This window comes from Equus przewalskii, chromosome 1 (assembly GCF_037783145.1).
Source record: "Equus przewalskii isolate Varuska chromosome 1, EquPr2, whole genome shotgun sequence".
Lineage (NCBI taxonomy): Eukaryota > Metazoa > Chordata > Mammalia > Perissodactyla > Equidae > Equus > Equus przewalskii.
In genome coordinates, this window is record NC_091831.1 from 16,736,243 (window position 1) to 16,759,352 (window position 23,110).

The following is a 23,110-nucleotide window of genomic DNA, read 5'->3' on the forward strand; positions in this document are numbered from 1 at the left end:
AAAGATGGAAGAGAGAATAGAGCTATGTAAAAGTAATGTTTCTATACTTCACTGGAATCAAGTTAGTATAAACCTGAGGTATATACTGATAAGTTAAGATATATAATAAGCCCTAGAACCAACACTAAGAAAGTAAGTCAAAAAACCATATTTTAAAAAAATTAAAGGAGTTAAAATATTATACTAGAAAATATTTACTTAATGCAAAAAAAGGAATAAAAAGGAATAGAGTAACAAAAAGACGAGAGATTTAAAAAAGAGTAAAACGACAGACATAAACTCACATCAAAATAACATTAAAGGTATTAAATACACAAATAAAAGGCAAAGACTGTGAGACAGGATAAAAAAATAGGTATCAACTATATGCTTTTTACAGGAGACACTCTTTAGCTTGAAAGGTAGAAATATATTAATAGAAAAAAGATATCATGGCAGACAATAAACATGAGAAGTTGGAGTGGCTGTAAAAATATCAAACAAAATAGACATTAAAACAAAAATGTTCCTGGAATTCAATAACAATATTTTATATTGATAAAAGTGTCAGTCCATCAGGAAGATATAGCAATTTTAAACATATACAACTTTACAACAGAACCCCCTACAAAAATGAAGTAAAAACTGACAGAATTAAAGAGAGAATTAGATAAATCAATAATAACATTAGCAAACTTTAATACCTCCTTTCAATAATGGATAGAACAACTATGTGACAAACAAGGAAACAGAAGACCTAAATAATATCATAAACCAACTAAACCTAACAGACATATATAGAACACTATAGCCAACAACATCAAAATACACATTCTTATCAAGTGAAAATGGAACATTCTCTAAGACAGACCATATGCTACGTCATAAAACAAGCCTCAATAAATTTGAAAGGATTGAAATCATACAAAGGATACTCTCTGACCACAATGACATGCAATTAGCAATCAATAATAGCTATTTGTGAAAATCACAAATATCTGAAAATGAAACCACACTTTAAAATAACCAATGGGTCAAAGAAAAAAATCACACATGTATTAGAAAATACTTTGAGGTGAGTGAAAATGAAGACAAGACATATCAAAACAAATGGAATACACTAAAAGCAGTAATTTAGAGGGAAATTTATAGTTGTAGGCATATGTATTTAAAGAGTAGAAAGATGGAAACTCAATAACTTAAACTTCCACCCTAAGACTCTGGAAAAAAGAGCAAACAAAGCCTACAGCAGGAAGAATGAAGGAAATAAAGATTAGAACAGAAAATGATATAATATAGAATAGAAAAGCAATAGAGAAAGTCAATAAAGCCAAAAGTTCTTTCTTTGAAAAGATCAAAAAGTTAACAAACTCTTAAATACAATGAACAAGAAAAAAAGAGAAAAGGTTCAAATTATAAAAATCAGAAATGAAAGAAGGAACATAACCACCAATTTTACAGGAATAAAGCATTATAATGCAATACTACACAACTGTAAGCCTTTATGAAATATACAAACAACAGTATGAAATGGGCAAAATCCTAGAAAGATACAAATTACCAAAACTGACGCAAGAAAATCTGAATAGACCTGTAACAAATAAATTGATTGAATTAGGAATTTTAAAACTTTCCACAAAGAAAAGTGAGAGTCAGATGGCTTCACTGGTAAATTCTACAAAATATTTAAAGAAGCTTAATATGAATTCTTCACAAACTCTTCAAAAATACAGAATAGGATGGGACTCAACTCAACTCATTCTATGAAGACAACATAACTCTGATACCTAAACCAGACAAGGCTATCACAAGAAAACTACTTTTATGAATATAGACACAAACATCAACAAAATACTAGCAAACCAAAATCAGCAATATATAAAAAGGATTATACACCATGATCAAGCAGAATTTATCCCAGGAATGCTTGGTTGGTTTAACATCTGAAAATCAATCAGTGTAATACACCATATTAACAGAATAAAGGAAAAAAACAATGATCATCTCAATAGATGTAGAACAAACTTTTGACAAAAACCAACACCCCCATCACGATAAAAACACTCAACAAAAAAGAGATAAGAGGAAACTTCCTCAACTGATAAAGACTGAATGGTGCCCCACGCCCCAAAAATACACCCATGTCCTCATCCCCAACACCTGTGAATGCTACCTTATTTGGAAAAAGTGTCTTTGCAGATGTGGTTGAATTAAGGATCTTGAGATGAGGAGACCATCCTGAATTATTCAGTGGCCTAAATCCAATGACAAGTGTCCTTATAAGAGACACCCAGAGAAGAGAAACAGGTAGTGTAACTGTGGAGGCAGAGACTGGAGTGATTCAGCCACAAGGCCAGGAATACTGACAGCCACCAAAAGCTGGAAGAAGCAAAGAAAGGAATTTCTCCTAGCACGTCCGGAGGGGCACGGCCCTGCCTACACCTTGGTTTTGGATTTCTTGCCTCCAGATCTGTGAAAGAATACATCTCCATTGTTTTAAGTTACACAGTTTGTGGAATTTGTTATGGAAGCCATAGAAAACTAATACAAAGGACATCTACAGAAAAACCACAGCCAACATCATAATCAATGGTGAAAAACAAAATGCTTTCCCCTACAATTCGGATCAAGACAAGGATGTCTGTTCTTGCTACTTGTATTCAACTAGAGGTTAGAAGCAGGGAAATAGGAAAGAAAATGAAATAAAAGGTATTCAGATTGAAAAGGAAGAAGTAAAACTCTTGTTATTTGTAGATGGCATGATCTTCTATATAGAAATTCTAATGAACTTGCAAAAAGCTATTAGAACTAATAAATGAGTTTAGCAAGTTTGGAGGGTAAAAGAACAATATACAAAAATCAATTGTATTTCTACACACTAGCAACAAAAAATCCTAAAATAAAAATAATAAAAGAATTCAATTTATAACAGTATAAAAAAGGGTAAAATATTTAGGAATAAATTTAACCAAACAAGTATAAAACTTATACTGTGAAAACTAGAAAAATATTGAGGAAAGAAATTAAAGATGGCCTAAGAAAATGGAAGAATACCCCATTTTAACGGATTGGAAAACTAAATATTGTTAAAATGACCATACTCTCCAAATTGATCTACAGATTCAACTAACTCCCTATAAAATCTCAGCTGGAGTTTTCTTTTTTTTTTTTTTTTTTTTTTGAAATTGACAAACTGATCCTAAAATTTATGTAGAAATTCAAGGGACCAGAATAGCCAATTCGAAGAAAGGAAAAAATACTCTCTTCAACAAGCGGTCCTAGGACAAGTGGATGTTTACATGCAAAAGAAAGAAATTGAACCCTTCCCTCACAATATACACAAAAACTAACTCAAAATGGATAAAAGGACTAGATTTAAGAGCTATTAAGTATAAAACTTTTAGAAGAAAACATAGAAGAAAATATTCCTGGTCTTGGGTTAGGCAATGAATTCTTAGATATGACATCAAAAGCATGAGGAACAAAATATATAATACATAAATTGGATTTCATCAAAAGTAAAAATTTTTGAGCTTCAAAGGACACTGTCAATAAAGTAAAAAACAACACAAAGAACTGGAGAAAATATCTGCAAATCATATATCTGATAAAGGACTTGTATCCAGAATATAGACAGAACACATAACTCAATAACAGACAAAAATAAAATTAAATAACGGGCAAAGAATCTGAATAGATATTTCTTTAAAGGAACTATATAAATGGCCAATAAGCACAGGGAAAGATGCTGAATATGAATAGCCATTACAGAAATACAAATCAAATCTATAACAAGATACCACTTCATACCCACTAGGGTGTTTATAATCAAAACAATGGACAGTAACAAGTGTTGGCAAGGATGTGGAGAAACTGGAATCCTCAAACACTGCTGGTGGGAATATAAAATGGCACAGCCCTTTGGAAACCAGTCTGGCAGTTCCTCAAAAGTTTAAACATAGGGTCACTATATGAGCTCACAAATCCACTCCTAAATATATACCCAAGAGAAATGAAAACATATCTCCACACAAAAACTTGCACACAAATGTTCATAGAAGCATTATTAATAATAGCTAAAAAGTAGAAACAACCCAAATGGTTGGATAAATACAAATGAATGGACAAATACAATGTGGTATATCCATACAGCAGAATATTTTTTGACAACAAAAAGGAATTAAGTACTGATACAACATGGATAAACCTTGAAATCATGCTTTTACTTATGCTTAAAGAAGTCAGTCATAAAAAAAATACCACATATTATATGATTCTCTTTATGTGAAAAGTCCAAAAGACAAATCTACAGAGACAGAAAATAGAATAGTGCTTGCCTAGGGCTGTGTGTTTGAGGTAAAATGGAGAATAACTACTACTAAGTATGAGGTTTCCTTTGGGGATGATGAAATGGTTCTAAAATTGTGGTGATGGTTGGACAACTCTGTGAATACACCAAAATCCATTGAATTGTACAGTTTAAATGGGTGCATTTTGTGGTATAAGAATAATATCTCAGGAAGGCTGTAATAAAAGAAAGAATATTGGGCTTTTGTAATAAATCACTATAGATGGCTTCATCTAGCAATTTAACTTCCCATTCTCTCCTAAGCCTTTCTGCTGGCAAAAGAAACTTCAGGATTCAAAATTATCCCACTATGTTAAATATAGAAGACTTCCAAGTTGAACATTTTTAAACAAAAATTTGGCTCATATTCTCTTTAAAATCTGCAGGTCTCTAATCTCTCTTTACAAAATACACACTATCTAGTGAACCACAGAGGAATAACATGGATCAAGGAGAAAATATTCAGCAACTAGAGGGAAATTTAAGCCGAAAATTTAATTCTAATCATTAGGCAGATAGGATTTATCCAGGTATGCAAGGGTGATTAAACATTTGAAAGTCAAGTGATGTAAACCATTGCATCAATAGGTTAAAGAAGAAAAAGCATATGATCATATCAACAGATGCAGAAAAATCATTTGACAAAATCCAACATCCATTCATGATTAAAAAAACTCTCAGCAAACTAGGAATAGAGGGGAACTTCCTCAGCTTCATAAAGTACACCTATCAAAAAAAAAAAAATACTTAATGGTGATAAACTAGATGCTTTCCTTCTAAGAAAAGGAACAAGGCAAGACATACTCTCTCATCACTCCTATCAACATTGTACTGGAAGTGCTAGCTAATGCAACAAGATAAGAAAGGGAAATAAAAGATACACAGAATGAGAAGGAATAAATAAAACTGTTCATAGATGACATGATCATATATGTAGAAAATCCAATCAACCAACAACCACAAAAAACCCTGGAACTAATAAGTGATTCTAGCAAGGTTGCAGGATACAAGGTTAATATACAAAAGTCAATTGCTTGCTTATATACCAGCAATGAATAATTAATATTCAAAATGAAAGACACAACACTATATTAGCACCAAAAAAAAACCCAAAATAGGTATAAATCTAACAAAATATGTGTAAGACCTATCTGATGAAAGAAATCAAAGAACTAAATAAATGGACAGTCTATATACATGGATGAGAAGACTCAATGTTGTCAAGATGTCAGTTCTTCCCAGCTTAAACTATATATTCAATGCAATTCCAATCAAAATTCTAGCAATATATTTTGTTGATATCAACAAAATAATTCTAAGATTTATATAGAAAAGCAAAAGACTCAGAAAAGCCAACACAATATTGAAGGAGAACAAAGTCAGAGGACTGACACTACTTGACTTTAAGACTTACTATAATAATCAAGACAGTGTGGTACTGGTGAAAGAACAGACAAATAGATCAATGGATCAGAATACATGGCGCAGAAATAGACCTACACAAATATAGTCACCTGATCTTTACAAAAGAGCTGAAATAACTCAACAGAGAAAAAACTGTCTTTTCAATAAATGCTGGTGGAACAACTGGACATCCACATGCACAAAAAAACCCACAAAATCTAGACAGACTTTATACCTTTTAAAAATTAACTCAAAATAGACCATAGACCTAAATGTAAAATGTGTAACTATAAAACTCCTAGAAGATAACATAGGAGAATATCTAGGTGACCTTTAGTTTGTTGATGATTTTTTAAATATAGTACCAAAAGCACAATTCATAGAAGAAAAAAATTAATAAGTTGGATTTTATTAAAATTTAAAACTTCTGCTCTGTGAAAGACATTATTCACAGAATGAAACAATAAGCCATAGACTTGGAGAAAATATTTGAAACAAATATCTTAAAAGGGACTGGTATCCAAAATATACAAAGAACCCTCAAAACTCAACAAGGAGAAAACAAACAACCTGATTAAAAAATTGGCAAAGAAGTCTGAACAGATACCTTTCCAAAGAAGACATATTGATGGCAAAAATAACCCATATGAAAAGATGCTAAACACCATGTGTCATTAGAGAATTACAAATTAAAATAACAATGAGGGGCTGGCCCGGTGGCACAGCGGTTAAGTTCACACGTTCCGCTTCTCGCTGGCCCGGGGTTCGCTGGTTCCGATCCGAGGTGCGGACATGGCATCGCTTGGCACGCCATGCTGTGGTAGGCATCCCACATATAAAGTAGAGGAAAATGGGCACAAACGTTAGCTCAGGGCCAGGCTTCCTCAGCAAAAAGAGGAGGACTGGCAGTAGTTAGCTCAGGGCTAATCCGCCTCAAAAAAAATAAAATAAAATAAATAAAAAATAAAATAACAATGAGATACCACTACACACGTATTAGAATGGCTAACATTCAAAATACTATCAAGGATGTAGAGCAACAGGAACTCTCACTCATTGCTGGTGGAAATGAAAAATTCCACTCTTACAAAACTATCACACTATCATAAAACTAAACATACTATTACTACACAACCCAGCAATTGCACTCATTGGTATTTACCCAAAAGAACTGAAAGCTTATGTCCACACAAAAACCTGCACATGCATGTTTACAGCAGCTTTATTCAAAATTGTCAAAACTTAGAAATAACCAAGACGATCTTTAGTAGGTGAGTGGATAAACAAACTGTGGTGCATCCATATAATGGAATATTATTCAGCGATAAAAGAATGGGCTATTAAGCCATGAAAAGACATGGCTTAATCTTAAATGCATATCGCTAAGTGAAAGAAGCATCTAAAAAAGGATGCATACTGTGCAATTCCAACTACACGACATCTTGGAAAAGGCACAGTGGAGACTAAAAATATCAGACCTTGCTAGGGGTTCGGCACAGGGGGATGAATAGGTAAGCACAAGAGATTTTTGGGGGCAGTGAAACTATTCTTATGATACAGTAATGGCGGAACATGTCATTATACATATGTGAAAACCCATTGAACCTACAACACAAAAGTGAATCCTAACATAAACTATGGACTTTAGTTAGTAATAATGTATCAGTATTGACTCATTAATTATAAAAAATGTACCATGCTAATGCAAGATGTTAATAATAGCGGGACTTGGAGTGGGGTAGCTATGGGGATACTTGGGAACTCCGTGCTTTTTTACTCATTTTTCTGTAAACCTAAAACTCTTCTTAAAAAATAAAGTCTATTAATTAAACAAACAACAACAAGAAAACAAAATGGTGGTGATAAAAATTGCAGTTGCTTTTCCAGATATAGTATCTTTACTGAAATAAACAAACCCAGCCCCTAGTACCTAGTATGCAGATATTTTCAAAAAATATATGAAGTGTAAAATGGGATCCAGGTTTCTCCCTGTCAGAAGGGATTTACAAATTTGGAGAGAGGAAGGCTAGAATAAATCCTGTGATGTTGTACTGCATCATTATGCAGTTTACCTAGACAGGGTTGAGGCAGGCACACAGGCAGATACAGAGAGGTAGAGACATATATCTATTTCTAGAAATACATATAGACGTGTGTGTGTAGATATTTTCTGGCCCTAACTTCTGAGAGGGCCTGTAAACACATCAAAAAAGCAATATACACACATACTTAGTGCCCTAATCTTGGTTTATAAATACCATTCTCCACTAAAAGGAATCTGGGTTCCTTGAGAAAATGACTTATTCCAGCAGGGAAAGTACAAAATATGAATAGAATTTTTTTGGCACATGTGCCAGACAGTGGAGGAAAGCACAAAGAATGATGTGGACATTTGTAGAGAACACAGGAGTCTGAGTGAAAGCAGCTCAAACTGACCAAATCTGGGACACTTTGAGCACCAACGTGAAGAAGAATGGTAACTGATGATAAAACACTGAATACAATAAACACCCATCGCTTCATACTGGTATAAGCAAACATCAAAATCAGGGTGATTTAGAAGACATAATAAAATTAGAATATCACCATTTGGAAACCATTGTAGTAATAACTGTTCCTCCAAGAATGATCAACAGATGCTGAAACTACAGGGTGAAAGTTTAAGGAGAAACAGAATACTTACAGTCTAAAAGTACCTCCCCACATGGTGTTTATTAATTAAAAAAGGAAAACTTGTGTCTTAACAGTGGAGAAACCTGGAACCACTTTAACCAAGACATAAAAGTTAACCTCTACATGAATGTTCATAGCAGCCTCATTTTTCATAATAGCCAAGTGCAAACAACCCGAATGCCCATCAACTGATGAGTGGATAAACAATATGTGGTATATTCATACAATGGAATATTATTCATCCATAAAAAAGAATGAAGAACTGAAAGATACTGCAACATGGATGAAGCCTGGAAACATTATACTTAGCGAAAGAAGCCAGACACAAAAGACCACACATTGTATATTCCATTTATATGAAATATCACAAATAAGCAAATTTATAGAGACAGAAAGTAGATTAGTGATTTCCACATGATGAAGGGAGGGAGTATAGCAAGGTATGGGATTTCTTTCTGAGGTGATGGAAATATTCTGGAATTAGTGATGATGATTGCATAACATTATAAACATACTAAAAAACACTGAATTGTACACTTTAAAATAGTTAAAATGGAGAATTTTATGTTATATGAATTTTATCTCAATAAAAGTGGTTTTTTCAAAAAAAAATAGCCATAGAAGAAGGCCACAACATTTTGGTATTCTACTAAAACCAAGAAACCTCAGTCTAATCATGAGGAAACATCAGACAAACCCAAATTGTTGCATTCTTCAAAAGAAAGACTGAGACCGTTCCAGATTAAAAGAGACCAAAAAAACATGACAACTGAATGTGTGTATGATCCTGGATATAATCCTGGATCAGAAAAAGATACCCAAATCTAGCAAGGAAAAAAAATATCAAACCTTGAGTCTAATAAGGGAAGTCTAATAAGTCTAATAAGGGAAAACCACAGGGCAATTTCACATGTGAACATAGATGCAAAATTTATTGAGAAACCAAATGAAACAATAAAATAGTTCTACTTTTTAAATAAAAGATATTTGAACAATTGGTAAAAATTAAATAAGGTCTATAGACTAGTTTATAAAATTCTATCAATGTTATTTCCTAAATTTATATCTGTTTTGTGGTTAGGTAAGAGAATGTCCTTGTTTTTTAGTAAATACATTTAAAAATATTTATGGTTAAGGGGACGTCATGTTGGCAATTCACTCTCAGTTCAGAAAAAAAGAGATATTAGATAGAGAGATAGATAGTGCTCAAAAAACAATTAAAAGCGAACATAACTACAGATGCTGCCGATATTAAAGATTCTAAGAGAACATTATGAACATCTTCATAACAATTTAACTGAAGACTGATTTCATGGATAAATTCCTGAGAATATGTCTTATCAAAACTTAAGAATAAGTAAAACATTTGAATATTTTTATAACCATTACATACACTGCATCTAGCAGTTAAAAGTATACATACAAAGAAAAATTGTTTTCTAACAGCTTGACTTAAAGGTTATTAGCATAAAATATTCAGGAAAAGATAGTTCCAATCTTATACATACTGTTCTAGAGTATAAAAAAGAATACTCCCACCTCATTTTATGAGCTCAATATAACCTTAATACCAAAGAGCTAACATGAATATTCAAGAAAACCATGAGCAAATCTCACATATTAACATCAATGCAAAAATGTTTACCAAAATATTAGGAAACCAAAACATAAGTAATACATTTTGACTCAGTTTGACAACACAAATTGTGTTAATAATAAAATAAATATAATTTTCCACATTAAGTTATTTAGTAGAAAAATCAGATAATCATCCCCCCAAAATGCCTTTGATAAAATCCCACATCCATTCAAAATATAAACCCTTACCAAACTAGGAAAAGAGGAAACTTTCTTAATAACAATATCTACAAAACCCACAGTGAACATCATTCTTACGGGAGAAACACTGAAAGCATTTCTTTAAAGCTCAGGAATAAAAATAGATGCCTGTTATCACCACTTCTATTCAACATTGAACTGGAGATTGTTGCTGAAATGATAACGTAAGAAAAATGAAAATTGTAAGATCCAGGAAGGAAGAAACAAAACTGCCATTATTTGCAGATAATCTGAGTATCTACTGTAAAAAACTGAAAAACATCTACACATAAATTACTAAAATACAGGAAGCCATTAGACATAAAAGGAACTTAAAAATCAATTGCATTTCCATATATCAACCCATAAAGAAAAGAATAAAAGATAATGTACTAATTGAATAGCATCACCCAAAATTCATATACACCTCAAACCACAGAATGCGACCTTATTTGGAAACAGGGTCTTTGCAGACATAATTAGCTAAGCTAAAATGAGGTTTTACCAGATTAGGGTGGGCCCTAAATCCAATGACTTGTGTCCTTATAAGAAGGCCATTTGAAGACACATACAAACACACAGGAAGAAGATCATGTGAAGAAAGAGCCTGAGATTGGAGTGATGAATGCAGTTACAACAAAAGAATGCTCAATCGCCAGGAGCTGCTGGATGCTGGAAAAGGCAAGAAAGGATTCTTCCCTAGAGCCTGGAGGGAGCACCACCCTGAAAACACCTTGATTTCGTTAGGACTTCTACCCTGCTGAATTATGAGAGGATAAATTTCTGTCATTTTTAAGCCATCAAATTTGTGGTAATTTGTTACGTCGTCCTTGGAAAACCAATAGAGTTCATTTAGAAAAGTATATGACATATCAATCACCTAGGAATAATTCTAACAAAAAGTTGTTAGTATTGCAGACTATGAAAGGAACGGACTTTCATTAAATGGTTTTGGGACTACTGATTTCCACATTTAAAAAAATGGAACCCTACCCAGATGGATTAAAAACTAAACGTGAAAGGTAAAACTATAAAAATTTGGAGGGAAACGCAGAAAACACAGAGATAGGAAAGTATTATTTAAGCAAGACACAAAGTACAATCCATAAAAGAAAATATTGCTCACTTCTACATTAAAAGTAAGAAGTTCTGTTCAAAACAACATCATACAAAGAGCAGAATGAAAATCCACAATCTAGGAGAGAAAATGTTTGCAAAATATGAAACTAACGAAGGATTAATATCAAAAAGAAGGGTACAAAAATAACAAAACAGGCAGAAGAATTGAGCAGAATTTCCAAGAAGAGAGAAATGTGGACAATAAGCACGAAAAGATATTCCACCTCGTTAGCAATCAGGGAAATGTACATTAAAACCAAAATGGGACACCATTTCATACCTATTAAATTGGCAAAAACTATTTTAAAAAATTAACACCACGTTTTAGAGAGTTTCTAGAGGAATGGGAACTCCCATTCACCGCTGGTGGGAGTATAAATTAGTAAAATGACATTATAGTTGGGTAAAATTGAGCATGACACTCCCTTTTAATTATTATAAATGACCAAGCATTTATAATATTAAGTAAATAGCTTAGAGAAACTTGTATATGAAACAATGGAAGACCAGGTAAGAACATTTATAATATAATTGCTAATAAGAGCAAAAATTGGTGCATTCCAAATATCCTTCCACAGTAGAAGAGAAAATATAAAAAAGATCTACATTCACCCATTAAGCATCTCTCCACTGGACAACAATTCTGCCAGCACTCCTACCATGCTTCCCTCACCACTCACTCGTCCTCCCTCCTAAAAGACCATTTCATACTTTATCTTCTCTCCTCAAACCTCAAACTTCCAATAAATACCCCCATTCTCATTCCCAAATGATAATGTCACTTCACATTTCACTAAAAATAAAAAAAGAATTAAAATTTTCACAAGCTCTCACCATGTCAACACATTTACCTGCATCTTTGCTCACATAACCTGCCTTTTCTCCTATTCCTATGAATAAAATATCTATACTGCTCTAGGAAATGCTATCCTCTCTATTTGCTCACTAGATCCCACGGCTACTCATTTTGTTAAGGACATCCCTCTAGCAAATTCTTCCCTTTCTTGCATCATTTTTTTTTACATCTTCTTAATCTTTCTCATCAACCAGTAAACATAACTACTTCTCCAAACTTAAAAAAAGAAACAAAACACCTCTCTTGTCCTCACCTCCCTTACCCCTTGTTAACTCTATTTCTCTCCTTCCCTTAGAACAAACTCCTCAGAAAATTTGCCAGTACTTTTCTCCCATTCCTCTTCTCCCATCCTGATGACAATCCATGCCAATCAGAATTCATTCTACCACCCCACTGGAACCTCTCTTGTCAAGGTCAGCAAAAAATTCCAGTTTGCCAGATCCCATGATCATTTCTCAATTTTCATATTATTTTATCTATCAGCAGCTTCTGACAAACTTTCTTCTCTCTCCTTTGAAACACTCTCTTGGCTTCTAGAACATCACACTTTCCTGGTTTTCCTGCTAACTCCTTAACTTCTCATTCTCAGTCTCCTTTTCTAGTTGTCATTTTTATCTCTCTGACCAGAAAATCAGTGTCCAGATCCCCAAACTCCTATATCCAGCCACTTATTTAACATATCCACTAGGATATGTAATATGTACCTCAAATTAAATATATCTAAAATTGAGCTTCTAATCTTCCTCCACACAAAACCTATTCCTCCCACAAAATTCATCATCGCAAGTAATGCCAACTCCATGCTTTTCAGGTCTTCAAGGCCAAAAGCCTGATTCATCTTTCACTCCTCTCTCTCTTCCACTCTATTTCCAATCCCTTCGTCTGTTGGCTGTACCTTGAAAATATATTCAGAATCTAACCAATTCTCATCACCTGCACATTGCCTCTTTGGTCTCAAATGCCATCATGTGTTTCTTAGATTATTACAATAGCCTCCTAAATGGTCCTCTTGCTTCTCCTCTTGCATCATAATCACAACACAGCAGCCAAAGTGATCCTGTAAAAGCCTAAATCAGAGCATCTCACATCTCTGTTCAAAACCCTCCAATGGCTTCCCATATCAGAATAAAAGTCAAAATTCTTATAACAATCCCTATGACTCTAGATAACAGGGTTTCCAATTACCACTCTAAGGTCATTTTCCACTACTTCACCCAACCCACTCTAAGACACTCTACTCCAACTACGCTGGCCCCCTTGCTATTCCCAATGACAAGCATATTCCCATCTCAAGACTTCTGCACTAGTTTTCCAGAACACCTGTCCCTCAAATACTGGCATGGCTCACTCTCTAACCTCTTTCAGGTCTTTACTCAAATTTGTTTTCAGTGATGTCTTCTCTGACCACAGTATTCAAAGGCAACAACGTAAAACTCCCTATCCTCTTTCCACGCTTTCTTTTTCCTCTATTGCACTTATTACCATTTAAAACACATTTCACTTATTTCCATTTTCATTGTCTGCTTACCCCACAAAATATATCTCCAAAACATAAAGTTTTGATTTAAAAACAAAGGTCTCTAAGGAAAGCATACAATGCTAAACAATACACACAACTTTCAAAAACGGACAAACTAAATAAATTGTTTGCTTGCAAACACATATAGGAGGGTAAACATCCTATAATAAAAAGCAAAGAAATAATTAACACAATATTAAGAATAATGGTTACCTCTCTGGGGGTTAATAAAGGGAGTGCCATAATGCAGGGACACACAAGGGCTTCTGGGAGTACTGTAACATCCTCTTTCTCGGTTCAGGTAGATAAGGTGATTACTTTATTATTGTTCTGAAACTATGTATGCATGCTTTCATACAGTCTTTTGTCCATATGCAATATTTCCCAGTTTATAAAAGAGAACTAGGGAGAAAATAAGTACTACGTATCTCAAAATTACCTTAAAAGATAAAGCTATAGAGATAAGTATTTCTTTAAATTATCAATATGCAGTTTGAACCAGACATTCCAAAATTTCAAATCTCATAACATACTGTGATGTTTATAAAGACAATTTTTTAGCCTATATAAATACTTTATGTTCATTTTAATAAATCTCTCTATTGTACTACTTCTTTATTATATGTGTGTGTTTCTATTATTTCCCACATACACATGTACCATAAAAATTTAAACTATGTGTCTCCCTTATTGAGAACTTCTTAGGATTATTTTCAACACAGTGCTTGATATGGAGTCAATATTTTTGTTGAAAAGATTTCAGACATTCATTATGCAGAGAAATAAGCAAGGATGAACACCATGATAGCATGTTCATCAGTGTTTACTAAAATGTAAGTTAACTAATAACATATTTATAAAATTGTATCACTTTCTAAAACGTCTGACAGCTCAATTTTTAGAGAAATCACAAAAACAATAATTTATTAAAATAGCTTTGAATATTTTAATGTAAAAATAACTCCCATTATATCAAATTTAAGAAGCTAGAATAATTTCACGTAACCAAATGTAGCATAATTATGAAAACATTTTAAAGACTTTTTTTAAGTATAGAAATAATATAGTAGCACAGAAGAATTATTAGACTGACTACTTATCTTTGCAATATTTCTATAAGCATACTTGAAATCTTTTTCTCTCACTTGGAAAAAAAATTACCAAATTGATAATTACAACTGTAAGTTGTAAATGATAATGTTTAATATGTTCCTTATGTGCTGAAACTTACTGTGCTTCTGCACAGGTTAAAGGAACACAACAATAGAGAGAAGAACCTCAACAACAGGTCAAGAAAATCTGAGGTCTCTAGTACGAGAGAAAAGCCTTGACACAGAAGAACAGTGAAGGCGTAGCCTCCTATGGTTAGCTCTGCACACATGTATGTGCAAAGAATGTTACGAGACACCTCATTTATCAAGGCTAAGAAATCAAGACCACAATGGCCCTGGTACTCAAAACCATTACAGCAAAGTTAAAGTCCTTTAGCAAGGGATAATACCCATTAATAAAACATCCTAACAACATCAAAGGAATCATTTTTGAGAAATGGGGATTTTTATAAATACACGATGTTTGTTTTCTCTTACTCTTTAAATGTAAAGAAAGCAGACTCAACTAGTCCTGAGTATTGGGGTAGTAGCAATGGCTTTGGTTGTATCTGAACGTTTATGTCTCAATCCCTTTCTAACAATGGCAGAAAAAACCCATATTTTGGTAACTATACATTAAAAATTGACCCTCTTTTAGTATCCAAATTATCATAAACTACTAGCACATAATATTAAACCTGAGAAGTCAAATCAAACACAGATTTCTATTTTTAAATAAACTTTTATGAAGTATAACATACATCCCAAAAGTAGACAAATCTAAAGCCTGTAGTTTAATGAGTCATCACAAAATGAACACGTGTAACCACTCCAGAAGCTTCCCTGTTGCCCATCCCGATCACTACTCAACTCTTCCTGGCCTAAGGTAATCCCTCTCATAACTTCTAAGACCACAGATTAGTTTTTTCTGGTGCTAAACTTTATATAAATGGAATCATATACTCTATATTCTTTTGTGTCTGGCTTATTTGGGTCTATATTACTTTGGTGAGATACAATTGCATGGATTCATGCAGCGACAATTCTTTCATTTCGATTATTGTGTAACATTCCATTATATGAATATACAATTTATCTATTGAACTGTTTCAATAGATATTTCATTCATTTCCAATGATTGACTGTTACAAATAATGCTATCATGAATACTCTTCTACGTGACTGTAGTGCATACAAACATGCATTTGTTGGTTATATAACTAGAATAACTATCTCATAGGATACATATATTACATACATGTGTCTGAGTGTATTCAAATTTAGCAAAAACTGTCAAAAGCTTTTTCAGAGTGCTTCTACCGCTTTGTACACACTTGATATTAGCAGTCTTGTAAATCTTAACGACTTAAGTGGATGTGTACTGGTACCTCAATATTGTCTTAATTTAAACTGACCTGGTGACTAATAAGGTTGGGCACCTTTTAAAGTATCTATTTTGGTCATTTGATATCCTTTTTTTGTGCGGTACCTGGACAAGTCTCTTGCTCATTTTCTCTTGAGTTATGTGACATTTTCTTATGATTTGTAGTACTTCTCTATATTTTCAGGAATAGAGTCTTTCATTGGGTTTATACGTTGCAAATATCTCCCCCACCACAGCCTGCCTTTTCACCTTCTTCCTGATATTTTTATACATACATATAGTTCAGTTTATCATTTTCCCTCTACTAAGAGTACTATTTAAATCCTAACTAAAAAGTCTTTCATTACCAATGGATATAGAGATATTTGCCTTCATTATCTTTGACAATATTTATTATTTTACCTTCTATATGTAGCTCAACAATTGATTTGAAACAAATTTTTGTGTATGGTGTAAAGTAGGGCCCAAATTTCATTTTTTTCAATGGTATATCCAAATGGCCCAGAATAATTTATTGAAAAAATGGCTCTGTAATGACAACATTGTCATAAATTAAGAGTTCATAAGTGTACAGGTCTATCGTGAAATTCCTATTTGCTGCATTGGTCTACTTCCCTATCTTTACAATACGATTACAGTGGTTTCATAAGTCATTAGATCTGGTAGAGAAGTTCTCCAGTTTATTCTTCTAAAAGTTTGTTTTAGCTATGATTTGTCCTTTGCATTTTCATATAAATTTTAGAATAGTCATGTCCATTTCTAAAAGAAAAATACTTGCTGCAATTTTGTTTGGGATTACATTAAATTTATAGATCAATCTGGGCAAAACAGACATCTCTACAACATTGAGTTTTTCAATCAATTATCATAATGTATCCTCCACTTATTTAGGTCTTCAGTTTCTCACAATAAGGTTTTACAGTTTTCTGTGTAAAGATCCTGCCTATATGTCACTGTATTTATTCCTTAGGTTATTGATATTCTGATGGTAACATAAATTCTTTGCTTTTAAATCATCATTTTCCAACTGTTCCTGGCATATAGAATTACTATTTTTGTTTTTTTTATATTGACCTTATTTCTAGAAATCTATTATTCATTTAGCTTTTTTATTTTATTTTATTTTAATTGCTTTATTGTACCGGATAGAAATTCCAAAACAATGTGAAATGGAAATGGTGACAGTGGGCTTTCTTATCTCATTCTTAATCTTAAATGAAAATTTTTCTAAATTACACTATAATGTTTGCAATCAAGTTTTTCTGTTTGTTTGAATCCTTTTACCATATGAACAGTTTGCTTCTATTCTTACTTTACCAGAGTTTATAGCATGAATATACGTTAAATTTTATCTAAACTTTTCTCTGCAGCTTTTGAGAAGATTATGTGGCTTTACTTATTTATTCTCTTAATGTGTTCATTACCCTGATTTTAGGAATTTTTAATGTATCTGATATTCTTAGAATGAACCCATATGTTGTATTAGACTTTTCATAAATGGCTGGATTCACTCGATTTTTTAAATAATTACAATAATTATACTATAAATTCCTTATCTGTAATATCTTTTTCATATTTTTGTATCAGTTATGCTAGCCTCATAAATCTCAAGATAATTATTTCCGCCCTCTGAAAGTTTGTGAAGGATTGGCATTATTTATTTCTTAAATATTTACTTCTTAAATGTTTAGGTAAATTCACTAGTAAAGTGATCTAGGCCGAAAGGGTTTGGGGATTTGTTTTGTCATTTTTGCATGGTTTTTGTTTTTTGGGGTTTTTTGGTGAGGAAGATTGGCCCTAAGTTAACATCTGTTGCCAATCTTCTTCTTTTTGCTTGAGGAAGATTGTTGCTGAGCTAACATCTGTGCCCATCTTCCTCTATTTTGTATGTTGGATGCCACCACAGCATGGCTTGATGAGAGGTGTGTAGGTCCACACCCAAGATCCAAATCTGCAAACCCTGGGCCACTTAAGCAGAGCACCAAAATTAACCACTACACCACTGGGCTAGCTCCTGCATGTTTGTTTTTTAAGGAAAGAGGATTTCAAACACAGATTCTATTTCTTTGATACAAGACTATTCCAATTTTCTACCTCTTCATGTGTCAATTCTGGTAAGTTTTACTTTTCTAGAAATTTGACATGGTTATTTGATTTTTTTAAATTTACTATCATACAGTTGCTTATCATATACTCTTATTATCTTTAATGTCTATAGGATTTGTAGTGATGTCTTTTGTTTCATTCTTGATATGGGTTATTTGAGTATAATCTTTGTTTCTAAGCTAGGTGGGTATTTATCTATTACTCTTTACAAATACCCAACTCTGTGGATTTTTGGTGGCCGTATGAGTCATCTCCATTATATATTTGTTTTCTATTTCATTAATTTGTGTTATCTTATACTCTTCTTTTTTCCTTATCTTTATTTACTTATCTTTTCTTTTTCTAATAAAATGCATTAGATGTCCCTCTTGGCAGCATCATACACATTTTGATGTGTTATCACTCAATACAAAATATTTTCAAAATTCAGCATAATTTCTTTGACCAATTAGTTTTAAGGAGTTTATTAATTCCAGACATCTTAGAGTTTTTGTGGTCACTTTTAAGTTCATTTCACTGTGGTCAATTACTTTGTGTGATTTCAATCCTTTTAAATTTGTTGAGATTTGCATTAAAACCCAGCATATGGTAAATTTTGGAAAATGTTCCATATGTACTTGAAAACAAGGTATATTTGGCAGTCATAAGATAATTTGCTCTCAAATATCAAAAAAGACAAAATTATTAATTGTGGTTTTCAAATCTTTTATATCTTTACTGCTTTTTTTGGTCCCCTTGTACAATCAGTTACCAAGACAACTGGGTTAAAAATATCCTATGATTTGACCCCTTTTATTCTGTCAATTTTTGCTTTACTTAATATAGTGTTATAAGGTACATATAAATTCAGAACTCTTATGTCTTCTAGGTAGATGACTGACCTAAATTCTTATTTGTTTCATATTAGTTCTTTTATCAATTCCCACATAATATGAGGACCTTAGTACTTTTGAACACCACTTACCCTCTTTCCTGACTTATGTCTGTTATTATCATGTGTTTAAATTTTGCATATATTTAAGCCTCTATTATTATTATAGTTTTATATACTAAGTAATCACTTAGATTTGCCTCTTTTATTTCTCTATTCCTTCCAGTATCTGGGATCATTTTTCTTCTACTTCAGTAGCATTTCGTTTATTTATTTAGTATTACCTTTATTGCAGGTCTGCTATTGTCAAATTCTCTCAATTCTTGTTTTTCTGAAAATGTTATTATGCTTTCTTTCTCTTTTTTTTTTCCAAAGAAGATTAGCCCTGAGCTAACATCCACCACCAATCCTCCTCTTTTTGCTGAGGAAGATTGGCCCTGAGCTAACATCTGTGCCCATCTTCCTCTATTTCATATGTGGGACGCCAGCCACAGCATGGTTTGATAAGCAGTGTACAGGTCCACACGCCTGATCTGAACCAGTGAGCCCCAGACCACCAAAGTGGAGCACACAAACTTAACCGCTGTGCCACCAAGTGGGCCCCTGCTTTCATTTTTGGAGGATATTTCACTGGACGCAGAATTTTAAGCTGATGATTATTTTTTTTCAGTCATTGAAGACACCACATCATCTAGATTCCATTTTTTCAATTAGGAAATCAGCTGTCAATTTTAATGTTGGTCCTTTAAAAAGAATATGCCTTTGTTCCCTCTGGCTGCTTTAAAGTTTTTCTCTTCTGTTTGGGCTTTCATTTCATCAGTTCTACTGTGATATTTATAAATGTAAGTTTCTTTGTACTTATCCCCCTTGGTGCTCGTAGAACTTCTTCAACTTGTGGCTTGGATGTCTTTCATCATTTTTGAAAGTGTTCAGTCATTAAGACTGCAAATAGTGCTCTATATTATTTTCTCACTCTTCTTCTGGAGTCCAGTTACATGAATGTTACACCATTTCCACATGTCTCTCATTTCTTTCTCTCTTTTATTTTTCATTCTTTGTCTTTCTTTACTTCAGTGGGGCTATTTCCTTCTGACCTATCTTCTCTTTCATTAATTCCCTCCTCAGCTGTGTCTAACCTGCTGTTAAACCCATCTGAGGAATTCTTAATTTATTTAACATATTTCTCAATTCTATAATTTCCATTTGATTCTTTAGTAAGAGTTTCCAGTTGTCTGCTAATATTTTCTACTTTGTATTTTAATTTCTTTGTCATAAAATCCTAATTATCTTAAAGTTTTTGTGTAAAAACACCATTAAGCTGTAAATATGCTTCTAAGAGGTGTTTTTTTAACTATCTTGTCTTTTTCTAAGCCTTATTGTTTTTTATTTTGTATCAGATACTGCATAAGATAGACTGAAGAAATAATTTGAGACTCTATATGATATTATCTTCCTCAAGAGAGCATTTACTTTTGCTCTGCTGGCTAGTTAGGGTATGGGCAGATAACCATAATTGAATTAAAGACTGTGATGATACAAAGGTGGGCTTATCCTTACTAATAGGTTTAGAACTTTAGGGGCCAGACTTAATCCTTAAGCATGTACCAAGGCCTGTCTTCCCTGGCACACATGAAATCCAATTTTGGTCCTCCATACTGATTGACAAAAGCTCTGCTCTGTTTCATAGTCAGTTTTCAGGATTTATAATTGTCTCAAGGACAAAAGTTGCACAAAAGGTCAATCTTATCTCCCTTGACATTCTACCTCTCCTAGTTCTTGACCACAAATTCTCACTACCTTGATAGGGCTCTGATGTCTTAAAAAGATGTAATTTCTAACTTTTCTCAATGGAAATAGTAGTCCAAAATAATCCATTTCACGACTGAAAATTCCTCCAAACACACATTTACTAATATCTCAACAAACTAGCCTATTTACTAAAAAGTTAAGCCAGTTCTGAGGTGGTAAAAATTTAAAATTTATCTGCACAATGGACACAAAATAGTGACATTTTAAAATTACATCACATTTGACAAATAAACCTGATTTAAACTATAATCTATATACAACAGCAAATTTGAAAACTTAACTAACAAAAAGCATCAAAACTTTAAGAATGCTACACATTTTAAGGATAGGAAAATACCATTTTAGTGCTGATAATTTTACTGATCTTTTGAAAAAATATAGGATGTAGTAAAATATTAAAGCATTATATATATATAAAACATATATATATATAAACATATATATATAAAAACATAGACCTAATGAGGTGCTCAAAATAATTTACCAATTATTTCACTAAATTCTCCTAAGGAACAAGTATCAAATGTTATTTGTGCATATACTAAAATTGCCAACAGTGATAATTACCTTTTCCTATGCAAAAGTTCACTGTGGAAAGTTTTCAGGCAGGGAAGCATGTAAAATCTGAGCAAATTCCATTCAAGTGATGAGCAACAATCCTCTCATTTTGACTTTATTCGAATAATACCCATGCCTCTCCTATCCATTCACTTCTGTTAAGATACCTCCCTGACCATTACTATACCCATTATTATTACTACTGGAAACTACGCTGCTTCTTTCATGAAAAAGCAGTTATCTTTTCCCTTTTGGTGTGATACAACATCTGTAATATAGGCAAAAATAAGTTAAGCAGAATGATAGTGCCTTAATCACTACACCACAATTCCTCCTGCTATCAAAAAGTCAAAGAGAAAAGGATAAAAAAGATTAAAATAGGAAATATAATGCAATGTATAAATTATATAAAATTAAAAAATAATTTATTGATTTTGATATTTATAAAACTATAAAGAATAATACTGCATTTTATTAGACTAAAAAAATGATGAAAATTAACAAAATCATACAAAGGAAAAGTTTTATTTTTTTAACTCCATCATTCTTTTTCAAATAAAGTAAAAATTAGAATATATGATGGAAAGTGAAGAGGGCAAAACAAAACACAATTTAGTGGAAAACTGTATTTCCCTTACACACATAAAGTAATTTCACGCTAAAAGTTTAAAAGAATGTGTAGCATCTCAAAATAACAAAGGAGTCACATCCCACCTTTTACAAAGGGAAATGAAGACAACAAAAATTCTATTTTCAAACTCATATACCTAGAAAAATCAACAAATGAATAATATTTCAAACATAAAGAGAACATTATGGTTATGAATAGGTAATTCACTAAACAGGAAACACAAGCCACAAGTGAACACATAAAAAGATGCTTATTCACAATAGTACTCAGGGTATGCACATTAAAATATCAATACGATACCATTTACATCCATTGTGTTGGCAAAAGGAAAATATCCTCAAATTACCAAGTGCCAGTGGGAATATGAAGAAACAGGGACTCAATCCTTGCTGGTGGAAGTATATATTACTGTAGTGACTTGAAGAGCAATTAGACAACACACAGTAAGGCTGAGGATGTGAATATGCTCAGACACAGCAACTTCACTTTTAAGTACATACCCTAGAAAAACTCTTGGATATGTGCATGAGAAGACCAGTACAAGATGTACAATGTAGCATTGTCTATAACAACAAAAAGAAAAATCTACCTAAATGCCACAAGCTTTGCATTTCACAAGAGACTGGATGATGAAACTGAAGAAAGGCTTTTAAAATTAACAAATGACAACAAAATGTGAGTATAGAAAAACAAATCCCAGGACATAGAATATCAAAGCTCAAATTCTGGTTTATTGGTAAGCAAAATTGCTCATCTGAATTAAACATGATATCAGCATTTATAAGTAATGCATAGAGAGTTAAGTATATCTACAGGATCAGAAACGATTTTAAAGTCGATCATTTACAGTAATGATGGCTACATAGAAAATGTATTGTTTTGTGCCTTTGCTACATAATAGAATATCATCAGTTGAAACAAAGATGTGAAAATGCCAAGAATGT

General features: G+C 32.7%; 1 protein-coding gene across 4 annotated transcripts in view; it reads right to left on the reverse strand.

Moving 5' to 3' along the window:
* Positions 1 to 23,110, reverse strand: part of ATRNL1 (attractin like 1) — a 747,612-nt gene that overhangs the window by 613,481 nt on the left and 111,021 nt on the right. The gene's annotated exons all lie outside the window — the stretch shown is intronic.